Source organism: Phragmites australis, chromosome 7 (assembly GCF_958298935.1).
Source record: "Phragmites australis chromosome 7, lpPhrAust1.1, whole genome shotgun sequence".
Taxonomy (NCBI): Eukaryota; Viridiplantae; Streptophyta; class Magnoliopsida; order Poales; family Poaceae; genus Phragmites; species Phragmites australis.
Window position 1 is genome coordinate 4,938,568 of NC_084927.1, and position 26,333 is coordinate 4,964,900.

Below are 26,333 nucleotides of genomic sequence, written 5' to 3' on the forward strand. Positions count from 1 at the left end.
TCTGAGAACCCATTAGACCGAGATAAAATGAGCTGAAATTAAGAACATGGGAAACGAAACATGACTCTATCACGTACCAAAACACACAGATATATATAGATGTAACTACAGAGCAAATGAATATGACACTTCTCCTTTCTGTCGGTGTGCATCACTATTCTGCTTAAAAATTTAGCAGAGGTCGGTACCATCGTATTAATTCCCTTACTTAATTAGCAAATAAAAGTAATTTATTGAACCAACTAGCACAAATCTGTACAATAATCTCTGGTTCGTCGCTCTATCAAACACAAAGTTATGACAAGGAATAAATTGTTAGTTCATTTCTGAACACCTGCAATTCGAAGCATAAGAACGTGAGAAATCTGCAACACAAACACAAGTACATATGATCCTTCCATATCTCTAGTAGATTGATTTAGTCCAATCCATTTTGTATCTTATATAATCGGTCTTAGGCTATATATCAAATTGTGCCAAACCATTTTATCTTCCTAAAAAACCTTAAAATCATATAACACACTGCAGGACATGATATGTGTTAGAGTATATTCGGTAGTTAGGATTTGTAATCTCGTACTACCTTATGTATCAAGAAGGTATCTTACCTAAAATCTCTGTACTCTATTTATACCATTTGAGAGATTCAATACAATACATCTATAATTCCACCCAATTCTCATCCTTCTGCATGATATCAGTTTAGATTTCGATCTTAACCTAAACCTACTATTTCTACTTTCACTACACCGCTCCAGAGAAAATCAATCTCCATGATCTCTACAGGGATACGCAACCCGTAGTTAAGTATTTACGGCCGATCCTATTGATCTGCCATCGGTTTCGTCAACTCCGTGCGTGCCGCCCTTCCATCGCTCAGCATCATCGGGTGTCGCTTGTGTGTGCCGTCTCCACCAGCTTCTCCATCCATCGATCTACCGTCTCCACGCACCCGCCTCCTGTCTCCGTGCGCCACGGGTCGCGCACAGGATGGCTCGAGCCCCGTCTCCACGATGTCACGGCTTTCGGCGCCTGGATCTGCCCCCCACGCGTCGCCCCAGCTCCATCGACCACGCGTCGCCCCGGTTCCACGATGTCCCGCCGATCCAGCCATGCGCCTGCTTCCGCACGTCTCCGAGACGTCCACGCGTCTGGATGCCTTCCACGCCCAGATCTTGTCACTCGGGTCGTCGGTCGCCCGTCTCCACGCGCCCCGCCTCCCGCTTGTGTCACGCGCCACGCACCGATCTACCTCTCCATCCGCCGCCACACGCTAGGACAGGCTGCATCAACCATGTCTCCCGGCTGCAACGACCACGTCTCCGACCTGTACGTACCGCTCGCTGGCTCCTACCGCTGTTATTTTTTTTATTTCCCGATCAGAGATTGGGTTACGTCACCTGTCGTCCTCTCACGCCTCTACTCCGAACATCGACGTTGACTCCACCGGCCATCCTCTCATCTCCATTCATATAGCATAGTTGGGCGCGCGGCACCCTAGGGATGCCTTCACGCATTGTCGCCCCAGCTGCCCTGTCTGCACATCCTCATCGCCGGTTCTTCGTTGTCGTCACCTCCACTCGAGACCCTCTGCCTTGACCACCTCGCTCATTCTCGGTCTGATCAACCGATCGCATATGGTTCCCGGTTGATAGGCAGCGGTTCCCGTCCTCCTCGAGCAATAGCGTATCCTCTTCTTGAGCACCGAGGCTCCCGCTATGTTGCCTTCAAGTGCTGCCACATGTGGTTCAAGCCTCCGCAGCGCCACCGCCGCTGTTGCCCTTCATCGCCATCCTGTGCACCATGACGCTTCGGCTGACCGACGTTGCCTCTCTCGGTGCATCATTGCCCCAGTCGTCTGCGTCCTTGGTCTTTGTCATGATGTTTGGATGTTCTTTGCTGGCTCCTTCGAGCACTGCCGCCACGCTCTCTCAGACACCTACGTCACCGCTGTAGGCCGTTGGTTCCGCCTCCCTCTACCGCCTTCATTCAACACAACCTCATCGCCAACGTCGCAGTCTCCTCCTCGACCTCTTCGTCTACTCCAGCAACTGCGAGCTGCATCGGCACCTTCTCCTCCTCGCCACTCTGCGCACCGCAACCGTTGAGACCTTCTCTACTGGTCCCTCAGACACTGACGTATGGTTGGGCTCCCTACCTTCAAGCGCCCGATACCGGTAACACCAGTGCATGCCTTCGTCCCTGATGTGTTCCTGGTCCTGGCAAACCTGGTGCACGCCTAAAGGGAATCGAGGACGTCCAAAGAGGGGGAGTGAATTAGGACACTTAAAATTATTGGCTCCAAAACTTTCACAAGATAAGCCTATCTCAATTTCTATCTAAATATGATCTTGGCTTATCTAGTGTGTCTACTCTACCACTTAAGAGAATTGCAAGGTAAATTGCAAGTAAGTAAAAGCGGAAACGTAAATGAGGCAGAGAGACAAATTTGACACGAGGGATTTTTATCCTGTGGTATCAGTGGCACATAAGCCACCCCTAGTCCACGTTGGAGCTCCACAAAGGATATGCTCTTGGTCGCCAAGTCTCTTCCGGTCACGGCTCTTGAGAGACCAAGTCACCAAGACAAGGCCTCAAGCACGACAAGCCACGAAGCCACCAAGGCGAGGCCTCACCACTAAGCTCTCTTTCGGTCACGTGTACACCATCTTCACTTCGAAGCTTTACTCACAAAGACAAGGGCCTCCGCATCCCCGCACAATCCTCTTATCGCCGCTTCACACAAAGACTCCAAGGCGTCGGCGTACCTCTCGGTACACTTTTGGATCACCCCTTGATCAACACTCTAGGTTGTAGCACCTACCAACTCTTTGCTCTAGGCCTATAAGCACTAATCACTCACTAATGGTGTGCTTAATCGCCTTGGATGAACATTTTATGCTCTTGGATAGCTTGGACGTCTTCTTAGGTGTACAAGGGTTTCTCTGGACTCCAGCAACTCCAAATAAATGAGTGAGCGGTATTTATAGCCTCAACCCCACGGACTAGCTGTTATCCCAAAGGCTCAAATATTCTGTGAACACCGGATGATCCGGCGTTAATGAAGGTACAAGCATCGGACCATCCGGTGTGTACATTCTTAGAAACTAGTCGTTGGAACTCCGCTCAGAGTTCTTCTGAAAAACGGATTGTCCAGTGTAACCATCAATCCATCACTAGACTATCCGATGAGTACACTTGAGCCAGACCACGCAAAACTTCTTCTCTGCACAAAATACTCCGGTGTACACTATTTTCATCACCGGACCTTCCGATGTATAGAACTTCTTCTTTTCTGGGTTTTCCACACACACTGTTAAATGCTCTAGTGAAGCCTCCAGTGTGCATCGCTTCATCACCGGACTATCTGGTGAGTTATAGTCTTCTACACCATGACACAAGTCACAAAATGCTCCGGTGTGATATCCATCTCATCACTGGATCATCCGGTGCCTTATAATCCATTTCCTCCAAAAAAAACTAAGCTTATATTAAATAGTCCGATGTACATCTATTCTGATTGCCGACCTTTCAGTAAGTGTAATCCACTTGACTTCTTCTGAAAGAATTGCTCCGGCATGTACATTCTTTATCACCGGATCATCCGGTGAGGCAAACTGCCTCTTGACATAATGCTCCGGTGAGTACAATTCTTCCAGCGTCGGACCTTCCAGTGAGAACAATTTCTCTGGGACTTTTTTCAATTCAATCAAACTTTGTCCCGGCTGCGGTGGCTTCTTGATGTATTAGATCCATGATACCTACTAACATATATTATTGACAAACGTGTTAGTCCCAATGACTATATTGTCATTAATCACCAAAATCACAATCATGACCTAGTAGGGCTATTTTCGCTATAATCTCCCATTTTTGGTGATTGATGACAACACAACCAAAGCAAGAGGCAAATGATACCAATTTAGACCAATTAAGAGAATACATGATCTCGAAAGTTCATATGTCCATATCTCTTTGCTTGGATTCATGGTAAGAACAAATTATGATACTAATTGTAAGACAATCATGTTCTTACTAATTTATATCTCCTGTTTTTGCTACAATCTCCCCTCTTTTTATATCCCCTCGATCGACCCATGCAAGACCTTCTTCATCTCCTTTGTTAACTCAAGATGCATCCCCCTTTGTCAACACTCTAGTCAAGATAGTTCTTATATCTTGTTTTCTCTTGCTTCTTGTGTTGGTCTCAAAATTCTCCCCCTTTGTCAACAATCTCAAAAAGGCTACAAACACATGTTGAGCTCAAGGGAAAAAACATTAGAGCATTTTGGGAGAGAGCTTCATAAGCTATGATCCATGAGGTATTAATACCAATTGAAAAGATATACCAATTAAAAGAATATGAGACAATGATACCAATTACAAAAGATAAATAAGGATCACAAATCATGAAACTCACATGATATAATCTAAACTCCACCTATATGTGTGCATTCATATGATGAGAGTAAAACATATGCACAACTAGATAATATGACAAGATAAGAAGTTTAAGACATATCATGCATAGAGGTAGCTTAAAGGTAGAAAATGAATTGACAATGATACCAATTGAATCTTTTAAGCATTGCATATCTCTGGGGACTTGTAGATCACTCCATAAAACTACAAAAGATATCACTTGAAATACATGTTAGTCTCAAAATCATAACCCATAAGATTTACCTCCTAAAAGTGTTCCTACAAATGTTGAATACTTGTAAGATATATGCACTTGTTATTGATAACAATGGGGAATTTATCCTATGGATTGATTCATGGCACATAAGAAATATTAATTGAAGAGCTAGTGATTACCAATTGAAGAACTAGTACCATGAAAGAAATATACAACTCATAAACCATGAAGGTTGCTTATAGGAGAGAGAGAGAAACACAAGCAACCTACCATATGAAAACCTACACTGGGCATTACAATAAATTGAATTAAGCACATACAATCCTAGGCAAGACAAACCTACACTGGGCACATACAATAAATTGAATTAAGCACATACAAACCTACACTGGGCATTACAATAAATTGAATTAAAAACATTTTATATCTAGTACCTTTCACCTTTGGATGGGGATTTAGGTATATGATGATCATGATCTTCATCAATGTATCCAATCTTGTACACTTAGCTTTTTGCTTGAATTTTCACTTAATCTTGTGTGCTAAGTCTCCAAATCTTCGCAGATCTGTGAACTTTAAGTCTTCTTTGGAAGCCAAATTGATTGGGGCCCTTTTATATTGGTGATGACTTCCTTGGACACCCAAATAGGTTGGTTTCACCCCGATCATTTCTTCCAACCATGTGTGCAACCACTTTACCATTATTCTTCTTCTTGAGCTTATAGTGGTTGCTCTTTATCTTGTTCTTGTAGTTGGGCTTGTAGTGGTTGCTCTTGATCTTATTCCCAAGAGGCTCAATGCAATACATCCACAGTTCCACCCAATTCTCATCTTTCTACAATAGGGACAAAAGTATGTGAAACAGGAGTTTATTTTCTAATACAAAATAGATAAATATTTGACACACCTAATATAGATATGCAGAAACAATCACTATATACTATGCAGTATCGTCGGTAGATGTACATATAGTATTTTCAGAAGCACTGTAATAATGAGGTACACTGCTCGAGCTCAGGAGCCTGCATGCACTCCTCGGCCTCAGCACAGGAACTCTCCCCTTTTGAAAAAAATCTCTCAAAATGAGCAACTCTCTCCCCCTTTGGCAATGATTTCATCAAAAATTTAAAACAAAGAATCAAATCTTTTTGTTGTTTTTATCATAATGAACATCATAAATAAGCCACATATATAACAAATACTCGATCAAACCACACTATCAAGAATATCTACATCAACCCGTCTACACATGTAAAAATATAGTGTGAGCACAACTTATCAAGCATAATTAATGATTTATTTGCAAGACATGGTCTTGCAATCTCAACTACTCGAATCCTCAATTTATATGCTATAAAAATATGGATACCAAAAGTATGTCATTGTTTTGATTAAGAAACATATAGCAAGATGCCAACTGTGCTGTCAAGAACTTCTCGTATTCTTTTGTAAGGAATTATATGCACCATCAACCTTATTCTATCGAATCATGCCAAGCCTATGTCAAAAATATAATTAGAATCTTAAGACAATGATTACGGTCATACATAATTTTTTCTAAGTTCATATCAAAGTGAAATGAGCAGTCTCGTAAAGAAGAAGTGCGACAGTGCATACTTCCATGATCTTTTACTTATCAACTATTATTCATCACTTTTTTTTATTTCTTTGAGTCTTTCACATATAGAATTTTTATCAAAAATCAAAGCAATCAAGAGAGCTCAACCATGACAAGTTTTAATTCAAGTCGTCATTCGTTTTAGAAAGTCATGACAAAAACTACATCCAATATATATATATATATATATATATATATAGGACACCTATTCTATACTCCTAGGAGTATGTACTCCCACATACAATATACCACCTAAATAAATACTTTATACTCTTTTATCATTTTTAGTATACTCTAATACTAATTCTAAGATACTCCAATATGAGTTGTATGAAAAAAATTCAATGTTAGCCTTTCATTTTTGCTATATACTCTTTTTTATACATAAAAGAAGTATATACGCAAATTAAGATAAAAATCATGGAATTTCATAAAAAATTTCGTGAAATTTGTATTGTAGTATCTTATAATTACTAATGAAGTATATTTAAAGTGATAAAGAAGTATAACTCATATGTAAAAGTGGTATATGAGAGGTGGGAGTACATACACCCAGGAGTACATACTAGTTTTCCTATATATATATATATATATATATATATATATATATATATATATATATATATATATATATATATGAAGGTGCAAAAAACTCCCATGTAGCATAAGCTTGGCTTTAAAAGTCATATATGTATCAAATATGATGCTCATCATATTTCATTGTTTTCTCATTTTTAAACTCTAACAAGTTGCAAGATATAAGAACTCCTCCTCAGAACAATCTCATAGGATGAATAACACCAAGTTCTCCCCGAAGAAAGTAAAACGAGAAGAATCTAAAAGTTTTGTAAAAATGCCTGTCAATTGGTGTTCAGTATCCATACGGAGAAGTCCAATATTCCCTTTTCCATATTGTCTCTAAGAAAATAAAATCTGATGTCAATGTGTTTAGTCCGAGAATGGTTCATAGGGTTTTTAGCAATACTTATAGCACTATTGTTATCACAGAAAAATGAAATACTATCTAAATTAACCTCATAATCTTTAGGTGTAGCAACTATCTATAGAGTTTGTGAACAACAACTAGCAGCTACATATCAGATTCAGCAGTAGATTGTGCAACAAAAGACTGTTTCCTAGATGACCATGCAACAGGAGAATTACACAAAAAAATGACATGTACCTGATGTACTCTTTCTATCCATTCTACAACCTCCAAAATCAGCATCAAAAAAAGATCTTAAGCTAATACAAGAAGAAGCAGAAAGTCATATGCCAAAGTATTGAGTGCCATGAAGATACCTGAGAATCCATTTGATAGCTTGTCAATCTGAAGCACGTGGGGAAGCTTCAAACCATGCACACAAGCATACAGTAAATTATATGGCTGGCCTTGAAGCGGTGAGATACAAAAGTGATCCAATCATGCTTCTATGTTCTTTATATTCTTTTCGATCAACTGGCCCACCATCTTCATCAGGATCAAGTGATGTTGTTGGTCAAATGGGTGTCATGATCGGATTGCTGCTTTGCATCTCAAAATGTCGTAGCATGTCTCGTGTATACTTACCTTGATGAACAAAAGTACTTTCTTTGATTTGTTTGACTTGAAGACCCAAAAAATATGTTAGTTCACCCGTCGTACTCATCCCAAATTCCCTGCTCATTATTTTTGAAAACTGGGATACTAAAGCATGAGAAGAATAAACAAAGATAATATCATCTACAAAAATCTGAACAAATAGTTGATCATTATCATGTTTGCTCTAGGGGCTTGTTTTAAACCATACAAAGCTTTAAACAGCTTGTATACATGATCTTGATATTTAAGATTTTTAAAACCAGGTGGTTTTTTAACATAAATTTCTTCATTAATGTAGCCATTCAGAAAAGCACCTTTGACATCTATTTGATATAATCTAAAGCCTTTAGATGCAACAAAAGCTAAAAGAATTCTAATGGCTTCTAGTCTAATAAGAGCAAAAGTTTTCTCAAAATCTAGCCCTTCTACCTGTGTAAAACTTTGAGCTACAAGTCTAGTTTTGTTTCTAACAACAACACCATCCTCACTTTGTTTATTTTTTGAAACCCATCTAGTACCAATAAGGGTATGACCTGGAGGAGGTGCGACTAACTTTCAGACTTTGTTGTGTTTAAAATTTTCAAGTTCCTCATGCATGGCATTGATCCAAGATTCATCAGTTAATGCATGTGAAACATCTTTGGGTTCAAAAGAAGCAACAAAAGCTGAATGAGCATAAGAATTAGAATCAATAAACCTGGACCTTGTGACTCATTCATGTAAATCTCTAATCATCTAATCAGGTGGTTGACTCCACTGAATATGCAAATGAGCATTGACTCCAGAAGCAATCTATTTTTCTCCTTCAACATGCACAGATGATGTAGTAGGTTAAGGATATCCAACTGTAGTTGAAGTAGTCGAAGGTGCCAAGAGATCTAGAGCTGATTGTGTCATATGAATTAACATCTTGTCCTCTCCTCCTCATCATCATCCACAAATATGTTCTTAGCTTCCCCCTAAACATGTGTACTTGTACCCGCATCACTTGATCTAGTTCCAAGACTAGCCTCATCGAAAGTAGCCTCATCGAAAGTAACCTCACAGGTTTCAATAATTTTATTAGTCTCCAAAACAAGCACATGATAGTCATGAGTATGAGAAGGATATCCAAGAAAAATACTATCAGTTGATCTAGACTCAAACTTATCCAAATCTCTTGATTTCAGCAAAAAACACTTATAGCCAAAAACTCTAAAGTGAGATACACTAGACCTATATCCAAACTGTAGTTCATATGAAGTTTTACCCAATTTAGATCTCAAGAAAACACGATTTCAAACAGAACAAGCAGTAGATATAGCTTCAACCCAAAATTTTCTAGGAGTAGAAAATTCATCTAACATGGTCATAGGCATCTCAACCAGAGTTCTATTCTTACTTTCAACTACACCATTTTGTTAAGGTACTCTAGATGATAAAAATTGATGTTCAATCCCTTTTTTAGCATAAAAGTGATAAAAAGAAGAATTCTTAAATTCAGTTCCATTATCACTTCTAATCGCTCTCAAGGATCCTAGAAGATTAACAGACAATTTAAGAACTAAACTTCTAAAATAACCAAAAGCTTCATCCTTAGATGCCAAAAGGTTAACCTAAGAATATCTAGAGTAGTTATCAATAATAACAAGCACATATTATTTACCTCCCAAAGATTGAACTCTAGAAGGTCCAACGATATCAAGGTGTAAAAGTCGACTTGGCGCATTTGTCATAACTATGGTAATAGGTGGATATGAACCTGAATGCATTTTACCATGTCTACAAGAAGAGCAAACTAACTCACTATCACCCTTAAGCTTAGGCAAGACACGAATAAGATCTAAACCATTAACTTGAGTGAGATGATCTAGACCAATATGATCAAGTCTATGATGCCAAAAAATAGATCTTTAGAAACATTAGCAATAAGACATATAAGCTTAGAAGAAGGTGATGCACCAAAATCAGCTTTAAAAAACTCTTTCAAAGTGTGACATTCTAAAAACCAAATCACCTATAGCATCTAAAACATTACATTTATTTTTCTTAAAGCACACCTCAAAATCTTCATCGATCATTTGTGAGACAGAAAGTAAGTTAAATTTCAAGTTCTCAACTAGAGCAACATCCTTGAACATAAACTTGGCATTTACCTTCATTTTACCTTTTGCACCAACTGATGTAGAAGAAGCATCTCCAAAAGTAACACTTAAAGCATGAGATGCACGTACAAGGGATGGAACCAATTTTTATCATTGGGCATGTGGCGTGAGCATTTAGAATCGACTAGCTATATGTTCTCTTTCCTCGCTCGAGAAGCCTACAAAGCAATAGAAGATGTCAAGGTCTCAATACTGGGGTTAGTAATACAGCATTTAGGGATCTAATACTGAGCACCCAATTAGAAATGTGAGTAGGCAAAATACGAGTAACCCGAGTAGACTCAACTTGAGAAGCTCGAGTAGGTTCAACCCGAAACATGAGCAGCCCAAGTAGGCTCAACTCGAGAACCACGATCAATATGTTTCACTCGAGGCACAAAATAAGATGCCACAACCTCGCGAGGGATAACATATGCCATTCGAAAGTTAGACCTAGCCTTAGACTTTTCTTTCCTTTGTTGTTTAGCTAGTCTAAAATAAAATCTACTAAATATCCATCTCTACCACAATGAATGCAAGTGTACTTAACCTGATGTGTGAGTTTAGAAAAAGAAGCAATATTTGTATTCATTGTAGAAGATAAAAATATACAGACTTAAAAACAATCTCCTTAGGTTTAGATTCAGCAAGTGTTTCAAATTTGCCACTACCAAAAGCCCTGACAATAATGGGTGCATTTATCTTGAGATGGAAATAGGCAGGAGTACTACTCGATTTTGGCTAAGAGGACTAACAGCACAGAGCAGATAGCTGCACAGCACAAAACCTTAACCTTGTTTACATATGCTTGACTAAGATGAATCTAAAATTAGGTTCAAAATTTTCTTTTCCTTAGAAAAATGTTCTAAAGTTCCTTTCAAGTAATCAATCTGTTAAGAAAAATCTGGGCACTTATCACAAGCAAAATTCATGAGTTTCTTTTGTTTATGACAATTAGAGTATGAAAGAATCTCATGAGTAATCATGTCATTAGCTATTTGAGAAACTCTAGCATTAGCATCATGCAACTTCAATTCAAGAATTGAGCAATTAGAACAGGAAGTTGAATTGAGAAAATTCGACATTGAACAGCTAGCATTTTTAACATGTTTAAAATTCAACACACCAAGTTTCTCATTCTTCTCAATTTCTTCTCTGAGTTTCTCAAGAGTAGAAGAATGAACATCTCTAAGAGAAGTAAGCTCAAAATAAATTAAGTCACATGACATGCAAGTATCATCATTAGGAATTAAAGTCTTAAGTCTTGTAATTTCATAATTAAGCGATTCAATTATAACATCATGTTTCCTTTTTTTTTTGCTACGTTTCTCTAAGAGTGTACCAAGATGATCACGTCGATGTCAAGTTCATCCTCGGTTGAGCTTTATTTGTTGCTTGATATGAGACACAACCCAGTCAAATCACGCAATGTCTTACTCTTGGATGTTGTGTCATCATCACTGCTCTCGGAATCAATGTCACTCAAGTTGACTTGTTCGAGCACCGAAAAACTTGATGCACAACCTTATGGTTGAGAAACCTCTTCTTCTTCTTGTCATTGAATGAGCGCTTCTTTTTCTCCTTCTCCTCTTTTGATGCCTTCTCTGCAAGCTTAGGATAATTAGAACGAATGGTTGAGATCACCACATTCATAGCATCTTGGAGGATCTCCACTTCCTCTCTTTCTTATACGCACATTCTGCAATGCTTTAGATAAACAAGTAGAGAGTAGTACTAAATCTTCTTCAGGAATCAACTCAAACTAATCATTATTTAGTGAAGATATAGAAGATAATGAAAAGCTTGATGAAGAATATTCAATATGAGACATGTTGGGTTGAGAGATCAAAGCAATCGATTTATTAGTATTTTTCCTAGCAAAGACATCTAGCTCATGAGTTTTAAATTTACAATAAATAACATCTAATATAAGTGTACTCACGATAGTAGATTCTCTAATAGATGTCACTTTCATCTCACATACTGACATACCTAAAGCTCCTAACAATTCATGCATTTTTGGCATCAATATATACAACATTAACAGCATGTAGATTGCTAAGGATCTTATTAAAGCGAGTAAAAAAATCATCAAAAGACTCACCAGGTTTCATCTCAAATTTTATGTATTCTTTCTTATATAAATCTTGATGTATCTCTTTAATGGTAGATGAACCTTCATGGTAATCATATAGTGCTTTTCATACCTTGTACGCTGATTTGAGATGTATCACTCGGTCGAAGTCGCTCCTTTTCAAGCCTTGGATGATCAAGTTCCTTGCCTTGTTATTTGCCTCGATGGCTAGCATGTTCTGTTCTATCACTTCATTATTCTCCAGAACCACATATGGCTTGTAAAAATTTTCTCAAATTGCAAAGCCCTGTGCTTGAATGTAGGCCTCCATCTTCACCTTTTAGGAGTGAAAATCAACTCCATTGAAAATACAAGGTTTTATGAATACCTATCTGAAGCAATATTTTTAATTATCAATTAAGATCAATTAGAAAGGATTAAGTCTCTGATACCAATTGTAGGATCGATTACACTCTAATGAGGCAACCAGAGGGCGGTGAATGATCGTGAAAAATCAAATTCAAATATTAACTCACCCAAATCGAAAAATGATTTAAACTCGGTATTCCACTCAAAACAGATTGTACATGCTCTAGTAAAAATGATGTAGAGTAAGATACGTAAGTTTGTTTTCCCTCAAATTTGGACAGTAGAAACTGGATTAAAAAAAAACTAATCCAACAAGAATCAGATCAATCAGATATGTGGATTAACAATTATGACTAGTTGAAGTAGACTGTATAAACTAGAATCGAGTAAGTCAAAATCTAGTTGAGTTGACAAAAAGCTACTCAAGATCAAACCAAAACCACTCAAAATTTTCTCAGATCAAACACTAGATATTCTAGCAAGGTTTTGAATAGATTAAACTAAGATAAAACTCGATAAAAATATGAAATTAATCGAAAACCAAAACTAATCATGCAGAATATAGAATAGAGAGAAAATTTTGATTCAGTAACTTATCAACTTATGAAACTTGATTTTCGTTACATAAATGAGTTTACAAGATCCCTCTCCAAAGCATCCAACAAGGATTTTTGCAGAATCCCAAATCAGTCCTCTCTATGATTTCTCTATTTTTCTATCTACTGTGTTGCCTGCCCAATAAAATAGACCTCTCTATTTATTAGATAGCCACACATACAAACATGACCAAATCAAAATACAACTCCAAGTCGTATTCAACCTGGTCTTTATCCTCCTCTAATAATAAGAAGACAAACAACTTCAGCTAATTAGCCAACAACTCTGGCGTAATCATGTATGCAACATCTCACATGCATACATGTATGTACATAACCCATTCAGAGTCTGTCTCTGACACTAACTTTGGTCTCAAGCCCAGCCATCACGACTCCCTCATGTCTACTCCAACTTGAACACAAATTAGTCTTCATGTCCTCTCACGATCAGATCATCTCATGCGTCCATCGTGAAACCTTGTCTCCATATGCATTGTTCTCTTAGCACAAACATCTCACATGACATACTCGATCACCACAACCTCAGTTCCTCCTGAACCTAGTCGTCGAACCTCAGTTCCTCCCTTAACTTAGTTCATCGATCTGTCATCGACCACATTCGCCTTCGAGCAACACCTGCATATGAATCAAATAACAAACGAGTATGAGCGCAAGTCCTTCTTGACTTGACTCAAGATCAGTTCACACAACACTACTCACACAAGTATAATGCATTATCTCTATGCTAACACCAGCGTATAAGCATATCTAAGCAGGATCTTAGCAACTTATGAATATTATCCTAATATCATTATACTAAATCATTTTGCTCTGCCAATTTCATCATTCAAACCAATTTTTCATCACATGATCTCACAGGTTCAGTGTATCATTCATTCTATCCTGAAAAAGCTTGATAATACTTGGTTGTAAACTATTGTATAAAGACATCTCAAGTAATGCCACCAAGAGTAGGCATCCATGCCTTCAGAACTCCTTCCCACCAGATATCAGCTTGACCTGTTAGTTGGTGTGGTGCAAATTCCACCTTCTCCTCTAGTGTCATCCAACACCCATCCATGACTTTCTCTATCCTTTGTAGCTAATCGGTAGCATCCGTTGGCATTCCCTATCCATCAAAGGTGTCCAATCACATGGAGATCCATCTTGGATATGTCATTCTCTAAATTGCAGGGGCCACTGGTATAACATTAACAATTTCAGCTCTGACGACCGAGTGATCCGCAAGTTCTTCAATTTCCTTGTTCCCTTTCATCACCTGTGTCGGTTTCTTGGTTTGACCAATACGACCTCTAGTACGACCCCAGCCACAATCAGCATTGCGGTTACCTGTGCGACTCCCACGGACACCTCCATAAGCACTCTTCTTTAGAGGCATAGTTCTAATCAACAAAACATTAAGGGTACGATCGACATAAGGTTATCATATCTAACGAAACACACAAGGGAAAAAGAATTTCAAGAGACAACATAAATGCAATGCATGCCCAAACAAACCCATCCTACTATGCACAGTACATCAAATTTTAACTTAGTTGAGCCTATGTCAAGTTTTAATAGCAACATGCCTAGGTTAGCCATTAACCACTCCCAACAATCTACCATCGGCTCTGATACCAACTGTAATACCCCAGGTATCTACATACCCGAAGGTTACCACCTAACACTTAATTCTAACCCCAAAAAAAGAAAGTTTGACAATATTTTTCAGTAGAGTCTCCCCCGTATTTACCCCTTTTTCCAAACAAATAAAACACAAGTATTCACATGCAAGATATTTATAAATAGAAAATAAACATCACCAAATCCAATTAAGAACGAGAAACAACAAATTTTTTCTTTTCTTGAAAATAGCAATGAAACAGTAGTTTCCGTCTGAAACAGACATATGTGAATATAACCTTGCATTTACCAATAAAGCCGAGTGAGTGGGGCCATCACTCACAGGTCCTGAACATAAGAACCAAATTACATATCTGGTATGACCGGTACTTGAATGAAATGTAAATGAATAACTTGAAATTTGATCATTTGAAATGAACACAAACATGAACTTAAATCATGTGAACACAAGAAAATACAAAAGGAAATATGAATATGGAATGAGTAAAATTCAAATGGATCAATAAAACATTTAATGAATGAATCTTGTCATAACATGGGTTCATCATGCACTTGCCTTAGCCATGGTTAGGATTCAGCTTCACACCTTTAGCACCGACATTTCCTAATCCTGAAGAACAAGTTATACTTAGAATTTATCTAAGAAAGTTAACATGACTATGCATCGGGTGTCCGAGCTACGCTCTCTATCCGAATCCCAAAATCTCGATTCTACCGTTTTCCAGAAACTAGATCAATGATCTAGGCTTCTCACTGCTCGGGCCATAACTTTTATTTTTCTTAACCAATAACTGCGAAATAATACATCTAAAGAATCCATGGAAAGGTTCATACAACTTTGGTTTTCTAACTTTAGGCAAAAACTCTTTCTAATTAGACCACAATCGGCTTCCATTAGTCCCAGTTTTGATACACTTTTGTTGCTAGCCGGTCCACTTCCAATCATGTATCCAGCTATAAAAAATCAACCCTCCAATTTAATCTAGGAACAGCTAGGTATTACACAGAAGTTACCTTTGATGCGAGGATCATGAAATTGACGAAATCACCAAAAATCCACTTCTTTCTCTTTTCTTTCCTTCCCTTTTCTTTCTTTTTCCTATTTTCCTTTTCTTTCTTTCCTTTTTCCTTCCTTTTCTTTTACTTTCCTTTTCTTTTCTTTTCTTTCCTCTTTTCTCTTTCCTCCTCCCTTCCTTTCTCTTTCTTCCATTTCTTCTCTATGTCTCTCGTTCCTTGTTTCTTTTTCCTCTCCACACGAAGGCAAAGGCAGCGGTTCTAGTGGCCGACGGTGGCTAGTGGCTAGTGGCGCTGGTGGCTGGCGACACGGTTGGGTAGCGGCGGCTCGCGCTGGGTGGAGGGTGATAACAAGCGATGGTTGCTGACGGTGGCCATGCGGTCGAGGCGGGCAAGGCAAGAGGTGGCGACGATGGCGAAGTCCAGCTGACAGAGCGTGACAAGGGAAGCGACGGTAGTGGATCGACGGATGACGGCGCGATTAGAAGTCGCGGGTAGTGCGGCGAGGATGATGGCGGTTGCTGGTGACAGCAGGTATGACAGCTGCGATTTTTAGGGTTAGGTGGTTCGAGCTTTAGCTAGACCCGGGTCAAGGCCTTTTAAGGCAGGGGGGCGACCTCGCTAAGTAGCGACCGACATCGAAAGTCAGTTTGCCCATCGATTTTGTTTTTTTTGTTTGCTGTAAGATTCGAGGTATTACAGTTTATTAACAGAAGTGGCAAGAGAGTGAAAAATTAAACCGATGGGATGGAAGGGAAGACCATGCGGCCCGTTACAGTAGTCGAGCCTATCGAGCCGTGTTGTAGCTGGACCGTGCTGAGATAGGTCCGTGTCGGACCGACCCGAGTGACCCATTTAATCATCTCTATGAGTGCCAGTTCTATGAGTGCCAGTGCAAAAAAAAACTTGACAAAAGTTGATGCAATTGTCCCGTCGGCAAAAATAAATAGAAAAATCCAACTCGTACTCTCTCTCTCTTCACAACCATTCAACCTCGATCATCCAGTGGCGGATGCATGCACAAGCACTAGGGGCTCTCCCACCTCTTCTTTTCTTCTTCTTTCATATCTAAAAATTATAAAAAAAAATTGTAGGAATCGATGACGTACTAAGAGAGGGATGAATTATAACACTTAAAACTATTTTAGCTCCAAAAACAACACGACATAAACCTATATTAATTTCTATCTAAATATAATTTATCTAGTGTGTCTACTCTACCGATCAAAACGCATACAATCTATCAAAGAAGGTGAATTACAAGTAAGTAAATGCGAAAACGTAAATAAGGTAGAGAGAGCAAACTCAGCATTAGGATTTTTTTTCCCGTAGTATCGATGGCATGAATACCACCCCTAGTCCACGTTGAAGCTTCATAAAGGATATGCTCCCGGTCTGCACCTGGTCACGGCCTTTGAGCCACCAAGTCACAAAGACAAGGCCTCCACTCAGATGAGCCACCAAGGTAAGATCTCACCACTAGCCTCTCTTCCGATTCCTCACCGACGTGATCACTTCAGAGCTTGAGCCACAAAGGCAAGGGTCTTCATGTTCCCGCACAATCACCTTGCCGCCACTCTACACTAAGTCAGAGGGTCAATAAGCTTGCCAGCAAGTCACCAAGACTCCAACGGGCCGACGTACCAAGAAGTACACAATTGGATCACTCCTTGATCCACTCTCTAGGCAGCGATCACCTAGCAACTCACTCTCTAAGCCTATAAGCACTAATCACTCATTAATCTTGTACTTAATCATCTTGGATGATCACTTTAAGCACTTTGGTGACTTGGATATCTTCTCAGTTGTATATGAACTTCTCTAGACTCTAGCACGCTCAAATGACTGAGTGGAGGAATATTTATAGTCTCAAACTCGCGCACTAGTCGTTAACCCAATGGCTCTAAAAAGCTGTTAACACCAGATGATCTGGTGGGAACAAAGTACTAACACCGGATCATCCGGTTAATACACTCTCACAAACTAGCCGTTGGAATCCCACTCAAATTTTTGTGAACACTGGATTGTCCTGTGATGACTCACTGAACACCGGATAAATGCACCGGATTATCCTATGTGTATATGTTTATTTTGAAGCTCTCTGGAAATAATAGTCTGATGTATTCATTTTGTGAACACCGGATCATCCGGTGAGGCAAAAGATTTCACTTTAATTTTTCTGTGAACACCGGACTATTTTTCATTGTACTTACCGGATTATCCTATGGAGCACCGGACTAATTTTTATGTGAGTACCGAACTATCCAGTTAGACAAATTTCAGCAGAACAGCATTATGTATTTTGGGTATAACTTTTCGCTCCGAACTCCGATTTTGATGATCTTTGTCTCTATAGAAAGCTTATGAAGAGCTCTACAAGATTATATAGAAATTCATTCCATTTGATCACATCAAAATTTATGGAACAAGTCTACTTCATTCTTCTTTTTGTTTCGACTTCGGTGACTTCTCTTTTATTGCATCCATAAGACCTACTAAAACTTATACTTGACAAACATGTTAATTCCAATAACTATATTATCATTAATCACTAAAATCAAAACCATAACCTAATAAGACTATTTTTACTACAAGCTTTGATTCTCTTTCAAGTACCCCTAGAGAGGGGTTTGAGCCCCCCTTGCTCACCGTGGATCCGCCCATGGACTCAGCTTTCTTCTTTGTCCTCTGGTGCTTCCACCTCTGTAGTCGGTCAATTTGTGTGCGAAAAAATTAAAGTAACAAATTAAATTAAATGGTTCAGGAGACCTAAAAAAATCATTCTAGAAGCCACTGTTTTATTTTGGAAGTCACATAGACAGGGGCAGATCTTAAGGCCCATGCTAAGAGGCTACAGTACAGGCCCAGTTTTAAAAAAACTCAGAGGAAGAAAGGGAGGAATTAAAAAAATACATCATTTTAACTCCTAAGTGACTGGATTCGTCCTCTAGTTGCCAACGCACCAAGCGTCCCCTGCTTAGAGCAGCTCCGGTGAACTCTTAGCGTGAGCCTGGTTACCGTCATAAGCTAAACAACGTTTAGAGTGTTACTCTGTTGGCAACAATTGGCTCTATGTTCTAAACTAGCCAACAATTGGTTTGCCACGGCAGTTTTGCGATAGCATGTATGCGCACTATTTCTAAAATATAGCTTCAACAATTCAACTAGATTATATATTATTTTATAATAGTAGAAACAATTCGGACCTACCTCTCCTATTTAAAAAATCTCTAATACATACATCGTCAGCTTTGTTCTACCTCCCGTTCCACTCTGACATATAGGCCCCCACATCGTGGCTAAGCATCCCAACTTACAGCTCCCCTCCCTCGATCCCCACCACAGGCAACACGCCGCCACTCCCCTCCTGCCCTCGCTCCAATGCGCTACCGCCCACAACACCACGTCATCGCTCACTCTACCACCATCGTTGCTCACGCCACCGTGCGATCCTGCTCTCGATCCGCCTAATCCTCCTCCCCTCTTGCCCTCGCTCCAACGCGCCGCCGCCCGCACCACCCCATCATCACCCGCTCCACCACCATCGCTGTCCACAGCACGCGCGAACCCACTCCAGATCCCCCTAATCCTCCTCCCCCCATGTCCTCGCTTCAACATGATGCCACCTGCATCCTAACGGTGTCACAGTCGCCACATACCACGTGCGATCAGTTGGTTGCAAGGCTGCAACCTGAAGCTCAATCCTGGCAGCAAGAGGCAAGAGCTCGATTCTAATGATGAGGAGCTCACTCAATCTGGGAGTTGAGGGTGTCAAGGAACTCGATCCGGAAGGGGAGGGCTTTGATTTGGGAAAGGAGCTTGATTTTGACGATGAGGAATTCGGTTCGCCCCACGGCACGCTCGATCCAAGAGGGCATGGTGGCAGTTCAGGCGTGGGGGGATTGATTTCGACAAGGAGAAGTTTGGTTTGTGCCACAAGTTGATCAATCTAACGGAGAGGACCTCGACTAAAGGACCGCCATACTCACCGGTTGTCACCGTCGTGGCGGGACACCCTATGCTGGCCAGCCTGGTTGACTCTGGCGCGCTGGTGCGCGTCCCACGGCAGTTCGGGCACGTGTCAGCGAGGCGGCCACCGGACTTCGAGGAGCCCAAGGACGTGTGGATCCTTAGGGCCTCGCAACCTCTCCCTAGAGTCTGTCGCTGGCGTCAAGCACGTCCCCCACGCCGTCTGCCCTGACAACGTCGTCGTTGAGCTTTGCCGGAGCAGGCAAGACCTGCTCTATCCTCGCTATCTTCTCATCAAAGATTTCCTCTAGCACAGAATGGCCCTTTGAAGAGGAGGTGCTTGTTCAGCCTATTAGGTAACAGGCAGGCTACGCTAGCCTAAAACAAAAATTTTCTACCACACTCACCCAAGAAACCATACTAATAGGGGATTATAGATCGTTACCGTTCGATATGCAGTGCAGTGGAAGAAGAGTTGGAGTAGACCAATCCAACGTTGTGCGCATCAAACTCCTCGAGCAGCTTCTTGATCAGATCCACAACCAGCCCCGCGCAGGTGGTCATGCTCCTCGACTAGCTCCCGATCAGGTTTGTCGCGTTCTTGACCAGTTTTGAGTGGTCGTGTCTTGCTGTCCGACCAGATCCGAGTGGTCGTGTTGTGCTCCGTGATCAGATGAGAAGGTACGTCGACCAGTTCGTCACAGCCGGTGACCAGTCCCGAACATGTCACAATCAACTCGTCGAGAAGATCAACGTCGCAATAGCAGTAGCTCCTCCACAATATTCACACGTACTGGGCAGAAACGCCAAGCACCGATGTGCTAGCATCGCACGCACGGTTAGGGTTTTGGGAGTTCGTGTAGAAGGCTACGGCTAAGGTTTCGGAGTGGCTCAATCTTAGAACGTCCTACCCACTCCTCTCCTATATAAAGCTCACCAATGGGCTCCCACGTTGGAAGCCCTTTAGGACTCTAACTTCTTATAGATCACAATCTAATCAAAACCTATATACGAATCCAATTCGTATGTTTTGTTCCAACCCTTTAAATGTGTGACCCGTTAGATTCATGTGCAAATGGCTACGACTCAAAAACTCTTTTCAAGTCGAAATCAATAGCGGTCCCTAGCAGGACATGTTAATTCCCGAGTATACACAAAAGATCATATCGACTGAACCTTGAGATACATATGCACCGATCCCTTCGCCTCACGATACTAATCAAGCTCAATGCAAGATACGTGTCACCCTTGTGATAGCTCGACCATTTACTCGATCAAGTAGTAAATTTATCATGACTAACTCTTTAATCATATTAGTATGACCATGCACTTTATCGATCCAACTACCTCAAGGGGGTCAGAGATATCTCTCTCGTTATCAAGAAAGGACAAATTCCATTTTGATCGCTCACACTCTACAACATGTTTCATGACAAGCCCAAAAACTACATTTATAACTACCTAGTTATACTAGTATTTGACAGTCTCAAAGTATGCCACTACATATTCTGAAAATTGATGACGATATCAGGTCTAAGAATCCTGTAGGTACACCATTTGAGATAACAACTGATGGCACATTATTAATAACAATCCTAGCAATATCTCAAGGTAGGTCTATCTAATATCATGTTCTCTAACATAAAAATATCTACATTATTAACTTGATATCTCTATACCAATTAATACATGTGTTGATCTTATGTATCATCATAATGATATGCGACCAGAGATCATGATATAAACTAAGAGTTTCATGAACAAGTTATATGCTTGATAATCAATATAAAAAATAATCATTCTTAAAATAACATATTATTTAAAAGTACATCAACATAGATATATAATATAATCATCTTTATAATTGTCTCCAGACATATCACCTTCCCAGCCCACTGTCCTCCCGTAATGCGTCAATTAAGTTGTATGCCGCTAGCTATGTGTATATTGATGTTGGATTATTAGCTCTCAATGTATAGTTGATAGATTTGCTAAAGCTCATGTCAGATTGTTGTTTTTTTTTTTTTTTTGAGCAAATGTCAGATTGTTGTTGCAGCTTGAACGAGCATGAAAATCCCTCAGCTGGGATGAAAAAATGATGGCTACAACCATCTCAGTCTCAATCCAGCAAGCAAACTCAGCGCCGTGATGTGGTAGTGTCACACGGCGGCGCTGGGATATGGGGAGGAGGAGTAAGGCTGCGGCAGCGCGGCGGAGAGGGAGGCGGCAGTCAGGTGGGCGTCCCACGCCGCAGCCAGCTTTGGATTCTCCGCACTCATCGGCTCGTTTGCTGCCGCGTACCTCGATGACGCATTCCAGCCTGTCGGCAAGCACTGGCCAGCCATCGCATGCATCGCGCTCGCGGCCAAGGTAGAGGAGGTGTTCTCCATGCCATTGATGCTCAACCTCCAGCTTGCTTGCTTCAGTTACCTCTTGCGTTGTAGGTGTTCGGCAATATGCCCCTTCGGTACAGCAGTTGCCTTTCTCAGAACGCGAGGCTTAAATTTCGTTGGGAAAGAAAGTGAGGTGAGATCTGAAAACCTTGAAGTCAATTTTCGATGCATGATCCATTGTTTGTAGGATGTATTATTGTTTATCGGCTCCTACAATATACATGCTTACATGCTTCCCAGTGCCATTTCTTTTAGGCAAAATTTGCTATACATGCTTACATGTTTTAACGCATCTCAGGCCCGAATACTTTCACAGTATCTTTGAGGCACAGAAAAAATTGAACTCTATATTCCAATGTCTGTTTAGAGTAAAAATTTGATTCCTTTCAGGGGGCTGATTATATGAACGGTTCAAAGAATTATCCAGCTCCACTACCAATGGCTTTTATGTAAATTGTTAGATGTGGCAAATAACATAATTGTTTTCACCGAAGTATAAGTAACTCATTTAAAAGGCTATGCCATGCTAGATATGATATGAACATGACATCAAATGCCTTCCTTTTCATATGTCTGTGGATATTACTTTATGTTCTCATATTCATTTGTTCTACTAATATTCTTCACATGTATTCTTTCTATCTTCCATGCAGACATAATCCACGCGGAATACTCAAATATCCTCACTTTTGTAGCCATATAATGCCGAATACTCATTTGGAGCAACTATATTATCTTATGCATTCAATGCCTTTATGAATCAAGGTCACCCAACCAACTATATTATCTTGTGAATTTTTTTTCCGTTGCCACGCATAGGTATTTAACTATAAGTTCAAAAATATGATCTCATTTTTTTTTATGAAGCTTCGATTGTGTAATTAGAATCTTCTTGTGGAACAATACAACATTTGTGGGAAATGTCATTAGCTGTCATGAATATCCGGCAGGGATGTGGTAGCAATGTGGTAGCATGTGAAGCTGCTTATTCAGAACCAGGATGAAATGATCAAGGCTTGTAGGCTGCCAGATCCATACAAGGGTACTGGTGACTGATTTAAACGCACCAACAAGGATGAGGGTTTCACCTCCTTGTGGAGGGGAACATTGCTAATGTTATTCACTATTTCTCTGCTCAGGTATCCCATGCCTTTCTCGAAAACTTATGCTTGGTAACAGCTTTTCTATCCATACTACGATAAACATGATGAAAGTTGATGCTCAGTACTCTGATGAATGGTCTGCTTGTATAGCAGCCCTTGATACTTGAACAATGCTTGATAGATTAGTATCACAATAGCTTGTGTAGTAAATGTACAAATTTCTGTGTAGTATACATAGGGTATTTAGAAAATCCATCCATCACAAAGTTGGTAATATTAAACAAAGGAATGGAATGACATTACCTTACTTGGGATTGCAGTTTTTAATTTAGTGATATAATAGTGTCTTTTTTTTACCTAATATTATTGTTTATGGTGTGTGCCAATCTACAACTAAATGAATTCCTCATTCAGTTCGTCTGGGTTATGCTAAGCAGATGTCAGTAAACAGGGATTGTAATGAGTAATGACACCTAAGTGAGGAACAGTGAAGATTAATCTAAAGTCGTGAAGGTTGTCTAAGAATAATTAAGTGGTATTATGTTTGTGTTTAAATTGGCAGACACTCGTAATAATTTCAAAAGAGTGTTCGTCTATGATAGGATGCGAAAGTTGTACATGAAGTGATGATCCAAACTTTCTAAAAGAGGGGGGTGCTTCTCTTATGAGTGCTCAGGCAGCACCAATGGAAAATTTTGAATTGTTACTCGGGGGGGGGGGGGGCTTTTACATGGGACAACTCCGTGCATGTTCATGTCCTTAAGCACCTATGTTTGTTGATCTGCCGAAATAATATCCGCTTCTTCTACCACAGCCTGGGGATCACTAAATCACTTACAATCCTCCAACAATGTGATCAGCATGAAACAAGCATGTTGGTGCTTTTTTTTCTCGAACGCGCAGGAGAGCTACGTATCATTATATTAAGAAAAATGCAAAGTCGAATTCGAATACAAAGCCGTACCCATGGCCGGATTAGTTTTTAGAACACACGCGCGCCTGAGACTAAACTACGACCAAGGCCTAAAACACTCAACCCAACAAGGAGCGCAACGGTGTCACTCCTCTGAGACACCAAAGGTGTGCCTCCTCGTTGATCTCTCGTAGCAATTCTGTGACCAAGGGGCGATCACCATCAAACACGCATCAGTTGCGGTGCTTCCAAATGGACCAAGCCACCAGGACCATCCAAGAGTTCATCCCCTTACGGAATTCCTTGGATACTCTGCGCTAACACGCCGCCACCAGTCCTGGAAGATGGTGTCGAAAGGCCCCGGAGCCAGGACATGCAGCCCAACTCGTTGGAGGGCCTTGAACCACACCTCCCTCGTGAAGACACAATCCGTAAGAAGATGTTGTACCCTTTCCTCCGCCTGATCGCATAGCGGGCACCTCTATGGATGTTGCAGGCCCCGGCGCGTGAGACGGTCCGCAGTCCAACATCTATTCAATGTGGCCAACCAAATGAAGAACTTAGCACGCAACGACGCCCGTGTCTTCCAAATTCTCTTGTAGGGCTCAAAGCCGATAGCACTGGTGAAGAAACGCGCGGTACGCGAAACGAGTGGAGAACGTGCCAGAGGCCGAAGGTGCCCACACATGCTGATTAGGACCTCTCGGACGCAAAGTCATGCCATCCACTGCATTCCATACCTGAAGGTACTCCATCGCACGCGCGGTCAAATTGCCACTGATATCCTGAATCCAAGCCCGGTTTTGCAAGGATTCAAACACCGTCCGTTGAGTGACAGCCCTCTTCGCGACAAATGGAAGCAAAGCCAGTGCCATATCCTTGAGAGACTGAGAGACCGACCAAGCAGCCACCTATCAGACCAAAACAAAGTCGAACGTCCATCTCCCACCTCAGATGTCATAGAAATCGCAAACATCGCCTAAACGTTGGCGTGAACTAGAAAAGAAGCTGATGCCCAATGGAGGTCTGGTTGCATTTTCAGCAGCCAGAGCCATCGCATCCGAAGCGACCAACCGAGGAGCTTGAGGTTGTGGATACCAAGCCCTCCAAGGTCTATCGCCCGACACACATGCCTCCAAGCAACGACACAGTGCACTCCATTGACTTGATTTCTTCCCTTCCAAAGAAACGCTCTTCGTCTCCTATCGAGGGCTTTGATCAGCCACTTGCGCGTCCACTGCCAGGAGGGTATAGATAGGCAAAGCCATGAGCGTGACTCGCACTAGGATGCCCGAGGAGGACAGCAGTCCCGCTTTCCATCCCGGTAACATGTCATCAAATTTGTCCACGAGCAGATGCAGATCAGCTTTGCGGAGTTTGTGGATGGATAGAGGCAAGCCGAGGTATTTGCACGGCAAACTAGCGATCGTGCACGGTAGCACCGAGCTCACCAGCTCTAGGTCAATGTCACAGCACTAGATCGGAACAATTGAGCTCTTTTGCATGTTGGTTTGCAAGCCAGACGTGTCATCAAAGGAATGGAGAATGGACGTGGTCATTGAGAGATCCCTTGCCGTGGGCTGGATTAATAAGACGACATCATCCGCATACATGGAAAGACGGTGACCGATGTTCCTGTTAGCCAGCAGGCACAACAGACCTTCTTCAGCTGCCATGAGAAACAACGCATTCAACACATCCATTACGAGGATAAAAAGCATCGGGGAGAGAGGATCGCCCTGACGGAGACCATGCCGATGTTCAATAATTTCCCCTGGGTAGCCATTGAGAAGGACACGCGTTGAGGAAGACGCCAACAGCAAACAAATCATGGACCTCCATCTAGGCTCGAAACCCATATGAACAAGCACCTCCAACAGGAGTGACCATGAGACCGAATCAAAGGCCCTTGTGATGTCAAGCTTGAGAAGAATCCACGGCAACTTTTGATTGTGGAGGAACTTTGCCATTCGCTGGACTAGAAGAAAATTATCATGAATGTATCACCCTTTGATGAATGCGCTTTGATTCACAGACACCATAGATGAGAGTGTCAGCACAAGATGATTAGCCAAAATCTTGGTGACAAGCTTCGCAAAGCTGTGGACCAAACTGATTGGTCTGAAGTCCCGCACCTGTTCTATGTCCGGCACCTTGGGAATCAACACCAGGAAAGTTGAGTTCACGAGATGAAGCTTCCTGCCGTCACCGCCGTGCAAAGGATGCATCTTTGATCAAAGCCAGCACTCTTTATAGAACCAACCCATGAATCCGTCTGGACCCAGAGCCTTATCCG

At 41.1% G+C, this 26,333-nt stretch overlaps 1 long non-coding RNA gene across 2 annotated transcripts; it reads left to right on the forward strand.

The window, feature by feature from the left end:
• The first annotated feature begins 21,551 nt into the window (after positions 1-21,551).
• Positions 21,552-23,138, forward strand: LOC133923418 (uncharacterized). Of its 2 annotated transcripts, none has more exons than XR_009910613.1 (3): positions 21,552-21,998; positions 22,055-22,154; positions 22,675-23,138. It is a non-coding gene; the product is annotated as an uncharacterized LOC133923418 (long non-coding RNA). The 2 variants fall into 2 exon arrangements; XR_009910612.1 differs by having other exon boundaries at positions 22,073-22,154.
• The last annotated feature ends 3,195 nt before the right edge of the window (positions 23,139-26,333 follow it).